This window comes from Notolepis coatsorum, assembly GCF_963971535.1.
Source record: "Notolepis coatsorum genome assembly, contig: SCAFFOLD_1016, whole genome shotgun sequence".
Classification (NCBI taxonomy): domain Eukaryota; kingdom Metazoa; phylum Chordata; class Actinopteri; order Aulopiformes; family Paralepididae; genus Notolepis; species Notolepis coatsorum.
In genome coordinates this window covers 34589-42844 of record NW_028173259.1, presented here as the reverse complement: position 1 = coordinate 42844, position 8256 = coordinate 34589, and the positions used below count along the sequence as shown (strand labels likewise).

General features: G+C 50.2%; 1 long non-coding RNA gene across 1 annotated transcript; it reads right to left on the bottom strand.

Annotated features, from left to right (window-relative positions):
• Positions 1–7124: 7124 nt before the first annotated feature.
• Positions 7125–8020, bottom strand: LOC311247832. Its single transcript, XR_014620884.1, has 3 exons — positions 7900–8020; positions 7297–7344; positions 7125–7206 (listed from the first exon to the last, which is right to left on the bottom strand). It is a non-coding gene; the product is annotated as an uncharacterized lncRNA (long non-coding RNA).
• Between the last annotated feature and the right edge of the window lie 236 nt (positions 8021–8256).

Sequence of the window (8256 nt, the reverse complement as noted above, 5' to 3'; positions counted from 1 at the left end):
GCACTCTGTTCCTCGGCTCCGACAGCGGCTACCCGGTGGACGACGCTCTCGCCACCGCCACTGTTCCGACGCGCACACCAAGGTGTGGCGCGCACTCTGTTCCTCGCTCCGACAGTGGCTACCCGGTGGACGACATCCTCGCCACCGCCACTGTTCCAGCTCCCTGTTCCGACGCGCACACCAAGGTGTGGCGCGCACTCTGTTCCTCGGCTCCGACAGCGGCTACCCGGTGGACGATGCCCTCGTCACCGCCACTGTTCCAGCACTCTGTTCCTCGGCTCCGACAGCGGCTACCCGGTGGACGATGCCCTCGTCACCGCCACTGTTCCAGCACTCTCTCCCTCGGCTCGGACAGCCAGCCGCCCCGGTGGCGATGCCTTCGTTCCCGTTGCTGTCCCTGTACCATTACGCATGCGCCTGGGTGAGTTTTGATTGTGATGTCACTCACCCAGCGTAGTGCCCTTGCCCCCGTTCCCGCTGCTGTCCCCGTACCTTTACGCATACGCCTGGGTGAGTTTTGATTGTGATGTCACTCACTCAGTGTAGTGCCCTTGCCCCCGTTCCCGCTGCTGTTCCCGTACCTTTACGCATACGCCTGGGTGAGTTTTGATTGTGATGTCACTCACTCAGCGTAGTGCCCTTGCCCCCGTTCCCGCTGCTGCCCCTTTACCTTTACGCATACGTCTGGGTGAGTTTTGATTGTGATGTCACTCTCCCAGCGTATTGCCTCTGTAAGTTTGTTTGGACATTTCATCTCTCAGCGTAATGCCCCTTGCCCTCGTCCCGCTGCTGTTCCCCAGCGTATTGCCTCTGTTTTTGGTTCTCACTTAGAATAGTATTTTTGGACTTTACATCTCCCCCTGTGTGTTTGTCACACGAAGATATTATTACTTTGTTCACTTTGTTATTTGGACTGTTCTGCACCTGCTCTGTTTTTTCCCTTTTGTGCATTAACTATCTCCTCTGTCCTGCAGAGCGGCCCAGATGATTTCCACCAGTCCTCCCAGTTCCTCCCTGTTTCCCAGCCCGCCTCCGCGGGCCTCAGTCCCCTCTGTTCCCTAGTTCTCCCCTTTCTAGTTCCACCTAGTTCCTGTTCCCTAGTTCTCCCCTTTCTAGTTCCACCTAGTTCCTGTTCCCTAGTTCTCCCCTTTCTAGTTCCACCTAGTTCCTGGTCCCAAGTTCTCCCCTTCTAGTTCCACCTAGTTCCTGTTCCCTAGTTCTCCCCTTTCTAGTTCCACCTAGTTCCTGGTCCCAAGTTCTCCCCTTCTAGTTCCACCTAGTTCCTTGTCCCTAGTTCCCCTAGTCCCCGTTTCTCCTGTTCCCTAGCTCTCCTAGTCCCTAGTCCTCCCTCCCTAGTTCTCCTTGTCCCTGGTTTACCTAGTCTCTAGTTCCTCTGTCCCAAGGCGTTCCCTTAACCTTCCCTTAACCTTCCCTTAGGCGTTCCCTTTCTTTCCCTTAGTGTTCCCTTTTCCTGCCCGCCTCTTAAAGGCACCTTTCCTTCCCCTCATATTATATTCCTGTATTTGTGATTCTCCCTTAAAGGGACAGTGCCCTTTTCCCTGTATTTCCCTGTTGTTCAATAAATATCTGTTTCTTGGCAAACCATCATACCTGTCTTGTGTTGTGCGATTGGGGTCGGTTACAAACCATAACAGTACGACCCCACCAAGTCTACGACCCCAGCCAGCACAGACTGTGTATGTTGAGTTTGCCTTTTTTTTTCTTGTCCCCTCCAGCTCCCCTGTTTGCTTCCCGTTTTGCCCTGTTTGACCCCCCTGTAGCTAGCCATGCCCTGGCGGCTAACCCAGTCCCTCAGCAGAGCCCCTGTCTGCTAGTCTTGCCCCGGCTGCTAGCACAGCCTCTATGTTTATGCAGCCCTTGCTGCTGGCATGGGCCCTGTAGCTAGCCATGCCCTGGCAGCTAACCCAGTTTCCCTCTGCATGGCCCCGGTCTGCTAGCTTGGCCCCGGCTGTTAGCACAGCCTCTATGTTAATGCAGCCTTGCAGCTGGCATAGGCCCTGTAGCTAGCCAGGCCCAAGCAGCTAACCCGGTCCCTCTGCATGGCCTCCACTTTTTTGTGTAGTTTCTCCCACTGCTAGGACTGCCCTTCAGCTAGCAAGGTCAGTATTCCCACAGCTAGGACTGTCCTTCCAGCTAGCTTGTTCTCTCATGCTGGTCCAGCCCTGTCTGCCAGCCTAGCTCCGGCAGCTAGCGCAGCCTCTATGTAGATGTAGCAGTACAGCTAGCATAGGCCCTGTAGCTATCAGTGCCTTGGCAGCTACCCTTTCCCTCTGCTAGCCTAGCTCGGCAGCTAGCTCGGCCTCTATGTTGATGTAGCAGTACAGCTAGCATAGGCCCTGTAGCTATCAGTGCCCTGGCAGCTACCCTTTCCCTCTGCTAGCCTGGCTCCGGCAGCTTGCGCAGCCTCTTTGTTGATGTAGCAGTACAGCTAGCATAGGCCCTGTAGCTATCAGTGCCCTGGCAGCAACCTTCCCTCTGCTAGCCCTTTCCCGGTGCTTCCATGGTTACCCCTTAGCTACCCTGCTTGCCCCTCTGTTCCTCTAGACCAGTTCCTCTAGACCAGTTCTCTAGACCAGTTCCCTAAACCAGTTCTCTGGACCAGTTCTCTTGCCCAGTTCGCTAGACTAGTTCTCTAGACCCAGTTCCTCTAGACCAGTTGCCCCTCTGCTACCCTAGTTACCCCTCGGCGACCCTGTTTCTTTTGCTAGCCCCACTCTTGTGGTGGCTTCCCCTGCTGGCTTGGCCAGTACCTCTTGTTTTGCCCCTGCCACTCTGTCTGTATTTGTTTTGGGTCGCCGGGTGGCTCCCGTTGGAGGGGGGGATACTGTGAGGTTTTGCCCGCTGCTCACTACCTTTTCTCTGTCTTCTTTAAGCCTACTGTTAGGAATTCCCTATTCTCTGTCTTCTTTAAGCCTACTGTTAGGAATTCCCTACTCACTCTCTCTAGCCCCCACCCTCTCGTTCCTTACCCTTAGTGGCCACACCTGTTTGGTATTCTATTATCTCTCGCACCTGTGGTGGCAGGCTAATTAGTCCCCCTGTGGGCTTTAAATACCAGGGCGCTTCCCCTCGTTTTGGCGTGGGGTCGTGTTGTATTCATGCCGAGTCATATTCCTAACATCTAGACTCTTTTCGGGAGATCCTCTGGTCTACCAATGCTGTAAGATGGACCTCTCCAGCCTTGAGATGTTTGCTCCAGCCTTCGTCTGCTGTCGCCGTAGCCTGTGGAGGAGACTGTTCTGCGCTCCCTGTAACTTCCACGGGAGGCACCTCAGCGTTCCACTGCAGACCCCAGCGCAGCTGTTCGTCCTGACGCACATCTAGACCAACGCGCATCTCCCGGACCCTCGAGCTTGGCACGCTCCTCCGTTCCAGCGCACTGACGCGCATCTCCCGGACCCTCGAGCTTGGCACGCTCCTCCGTTCCAGCGCACTGACGCGCATCTCCCGGACCCTCGAGCTTGGCACGCTCCTCCGTTCCAGCGCACTGACGCGCATCTCCCGGACCCTCGAGCTTGGCACGCTCCTCCGTTCCAGCGCACTGACGCGCATCTCCCGGACCCTCGAGCTTGGCACGCTCCTCCGTTCCAGCGCACTGACGCGCATCTCCCGGACCCTCGAGCTTGGCACGCTCCTCCGTTCCAGCGCACTGACGCGCATCTCCCGGACCCTCGAGCTTGGCACGCTCCTCCGTTCCAGCGCTCTGACGCGCATCTTCCAGACCTTCGAGCTTGGCACACTCCTCCTCGCAGACGCACCCCGAGGCGTCTCTCGGTTCCGACAGCGGCTACCCGGTGGACGACGCTCTCGCCACCGCCACTGTCCCGACGCGCACACCAAGGTGTGGCGCGCACTCTGTTCCTCGGCTCCGACAGCGGCCACCCGGTGGACGCCGCTCTCGCCACCGCCACTGTCCCGACGCGCACACCAAGGTGTGGCGCGCACTCTGTTCCTCGGCTCCGACAGCGGCTACCCGGTGGACGACGCTCTCGCCACCGCCACTGTTCCGACGCGCACACCAAGGTGTGGCGCGCACTCTGTTCCTCGCTCCGACAGTGGCTACCCGGTGGACGACATCCTCGCCACCGCCACTGTTCCAGCTCCCTGTTCCGACGCGCACACCAAGGTGTGGCGCGCACTCTGTTCCTCGGCTCCGACAGCGGCTACCCGGTGGACGATGCCCTCGTCACCGCCACTGTTCCAGCACTCTGTTCCTCGGCTCCGACAGCGGCTACCCGGTGGACGATGCCCTCGTCACCGCCACTGTTCCAGCACTCTCTCCCTCGGCTCGGACAGCCAGCCGCCCCGGTGGCGATGCCTTCGTTCCCGTTGCTGTCCCTGTACCATTACGCATGCGCCTGGGTGAGTTTTGATTGTGATGTCACTCACCCAGCGTAGTGCCCTTGCCCCCGTTCCCGCTGCTGTCCCCGTACCTTTACGCATACGCCTGGGTGAGTTTTGATTGTGATGTCACTCACTCAGTGTAGTGCCCTTGCCCCCGTTCCCGCTGCTGTTCCCGTACCTTTACGCATACGCCTGGGTGAGTTTTGATTGTGATGTCACTCACTCAGCGTAGTGCCCTTGCCCCCGTTCCCGCTGCTGCCCCTTTACCTTTACGCATACGTCTGGGTGAGTTTTGATTGTGATGTCACTCTCCCAGCGTATTGCCTCTGTAAGTTTGTTTGGACATTTCATCTCTCAGCGTAATGCCCCTTGCCCTCGTCCCGCTGCTGTTCCCCAGCGTATTGCCTCTGTTTTTGGTTCTCACTTAGAATAGTATTTTTGGACTTTACATCTCCCCCTGTGTGTTTGTCACACGAAGATATTATTACTTTGTTCACTTTGTTATTTGGACTGTTCTGCACCTGCTCTGTTTTTTCCCTTTTGTGCATTAACTATCTCCTCTGTCCTGCAGAGCGGCCCAGATGATTTCCACCAGTCCTCCCAGTTCCTCCCTGTTTCCCAGCCCGCCTCCGCGGGCCTCAGTCCCCTCTGTTCCCTAGTTCTCCCCTTTCTAGTTCCACCTAGTTCCTGTTCCCTAGTTCTCCCCTTTCTAGTTCCACCTAGTTCCTGTTCCCTAGTTCTCCCCTTTCTAGTTCCACCTAGTTCCTGGTCCCAAGTTCTCCCCTTCTAGTTCCACCTAGTTCCTGTTCCCTAGTTCTCCCCTTTCTAGTTCCACCTAGTTCCTGGTCCCAAGTTCTCCCCTTCTAGTTCCACCTAGTTCCTTGTCCCTAGTTCCCCTAGTCCCCGTTTCTCCTGTTCCCTAGCTCTCCTAGTCCCTAGTCCTCCCTCCCTAGTTCTCCTTGTCCCTGGTTTACCTAGTCTCTAGTTCCTCTGTCCCAAGGCGTTCCCTTAACCTTCCCTTAACCTTCCCTTAGGCGTTCCCTTTCTTTCCCTTAGTGTTCCCTTTTCCTGCCCGCCTCTTAAAGGCACCTTTCCTTCCCCTCATATTATATTCCTGTATTTGTGATTCTCCCTTAAAGGGACAGTGCCCTTTTCCCTGTATTTCCCTGTTGTTCAATAAATATCTGTTTCTTGGCAAACCATCATACCTGTCTTGTGTTGTGCGATTGGGGTCGGTTACAAACCATAACAGTATCTAATAATAATAATAATAATAATAATAATAATAATAATAATAATAATAAATGAAGACTTGATTCACATCAATTTGTAGTGAGTGTTATAGTATTTCGACCTGTTCTCATATACCCCCCACATAAGATCCAAAGGATACATAGCTGAACAAACATTATCACTGCTCTCGCAATTATAATTAGCCAAAACTATAATATAGGCCTATATCTCGTTGCACACATCTTACATGATAAAGTGTCTGCTGAATAATTCTGTTTTGCCTCAATATATATATACAATTCTGTTTTGCCTCAATATACAGTATATCTCAGTGACGGTGTGGTACGGAAACACCACCGTCCATATATGCCACACACATCAGGCGGAAAAGGGGGAAGGTGATCGGTGACCCCTCTCACCCTGCTTACTACCTCTTTAACCCCCTTCCCTCTGGTAGAAGACTCCAAAGTATCAGGTGTAGGACATCTCGTTTTAAGAATAGCACATATCCCGAGGTTGTCCGTCACCTGAACTCAAGTCCTAATGCACAGGCACTTTGTTTTGATTGATTGATTGAAAAATGTTAACAGATTGCAGAATGGGTACAGTACAGTACAGCTCAATACACACAATTGTTAAGGGGATGCAGACCAGAGAAAGACTTTCGTCTTGTTTACATCAGGGTCCCCCATTTTCAATTCATAGACATTTATGACATGCACAACATACAGATATACAGATATAAAAATCGAATCTAATCATCTAATCATGACATTTATGACACACCTGACATACAGATATACAGTACTGTTACATTAAGTGACATACAAGTTATGCAAATATACAGTACTGTTAAACATAGATGATATCCTAACCGTAAATATATAGATACGAGGGGGAGGGACATTTACGGGGGCCAGTTTCGAATTGCAGCCTCCCGTAGGTGCTCTTTGAGAGCGGGTTTCAAGGTGGGTAGGGTGCGAAACGTGTTGTCCCTTGTTTGAGCCGAATCTGGGTTGCACATGATTTGTGGAACTCCCCCTGGTGTTGTGGTCGTGGTATTCACTGATCTACAAATCCCAATCAACCATGTTGAAATGGCAATAAAATGTTCTATCTATCTATCTATCTATCTATCTATCTATCTATCTATCTATCTATCTATCTATCTATCTATCTATCTATCTATCTATCTATCTATCTATCTATCTAGATTATATAGATAAAAAAAAATCTAATGATTGCGGAGGAGGAGGCTCTTGTAGGGGATTCGGTAGTTGATGGGGAGCCAGTGGAGTAATTCCTTATAAACAGATTAAGTTTATAAGACACGCATTACTAATTTCACTTACACATAGCACAAAGTGGTTTTCGGTCCAGGCTGGAAAGACTATTGCATGTTTCATCTTCATGTCAGCCTAATATTTATGAAACATGAGTTTGCCATTAGAGTAGGGATGTGCCATTATGCTTATTCAATTTACTAACTGAATAATTATATTTATTTCATCAATTAATTACACTTACCGGAAATGAAGCTAACGGGTTGATACTTCGGTCCTTCCAGGTAGGAACAACATACATGTCTTCTATATAAATGTCCATGTCCTGATGAGGAAAAAACAAACATGATTATTAATAGTCTGCCTTCAGTACCAAAAGTTACTTTTAAATGTGTAATTAAAAAAGAGGTCATACACGTTTCAGAGCCAGTTCACCAATGAGCTTCAGGCATGCATTTCCAATCTGCAAGAAATCACAATTAAGACATGTCGTGGAATATATTATCATGTCATTATGGATCTGTGTTGTTTTATCATGTCATACAGCTTGACTCTCGGTATGACCGGGTTGACTGGTTGATGTGTGTATGTCTCTTTAAGAAGACTCCAGGGACTGACATCTCCCCAGTCATAACAGAGTTGTTGTTTGCTTCCAGTTACTGAGAAACCATTTTGTTTGCCTTCGTCATCATATCTGATATAATATGTTACGTCTGACAACTGTGTATTTGGCATATGTCTGAACAGAACTCTTGGTCATTTTATGGCCAGAGGCTACTGTGTAAACATGTGTCTTTGACTGTAAACTGAACTTTCATTGTGGCCACGCTGAAATAACCTTTCTATTATTTGTTAATAAACCTTTCTATTATTATTATTAATAATGACTCAGAATGATTTGTAAACGGCTCATCGTTTAAATCCTTAGAGATTTCCCATTACAGACATTATAGTGAACATGACTGAAACTCTCCCTTCGGTAATAAATGTTAATCTGTTAGACCATGTGACTACTCACAGTTGAATCCATATAGCTGTTCAACCCAAGGCTCCAAAACTCATCCCGTGTCAAACAAGTTTGTCCTTCCTTCACAATTATTTCTTCCGAAGGCCTCTTTCGGTCCAGGACATAACTGAGCTGAAGATAATAACCATTGTTGTGATACAGATGAGTAGTTTTACATAGAAAGTAATTATTTGTAGAAATTTGCCTACCAGTTGTTGTTGGATAGGGTTTCGGGACTTCGCCCAGGGTTGGTCTAGTGAGTACTCATTGTCCACTGGAATCTCAAGTTCTACAGGGATGGACATACACAAAAATATAAGAGAAATAGTAACAATGTTTAATAAAACTAATAGTGTAGAGGTAAGAATT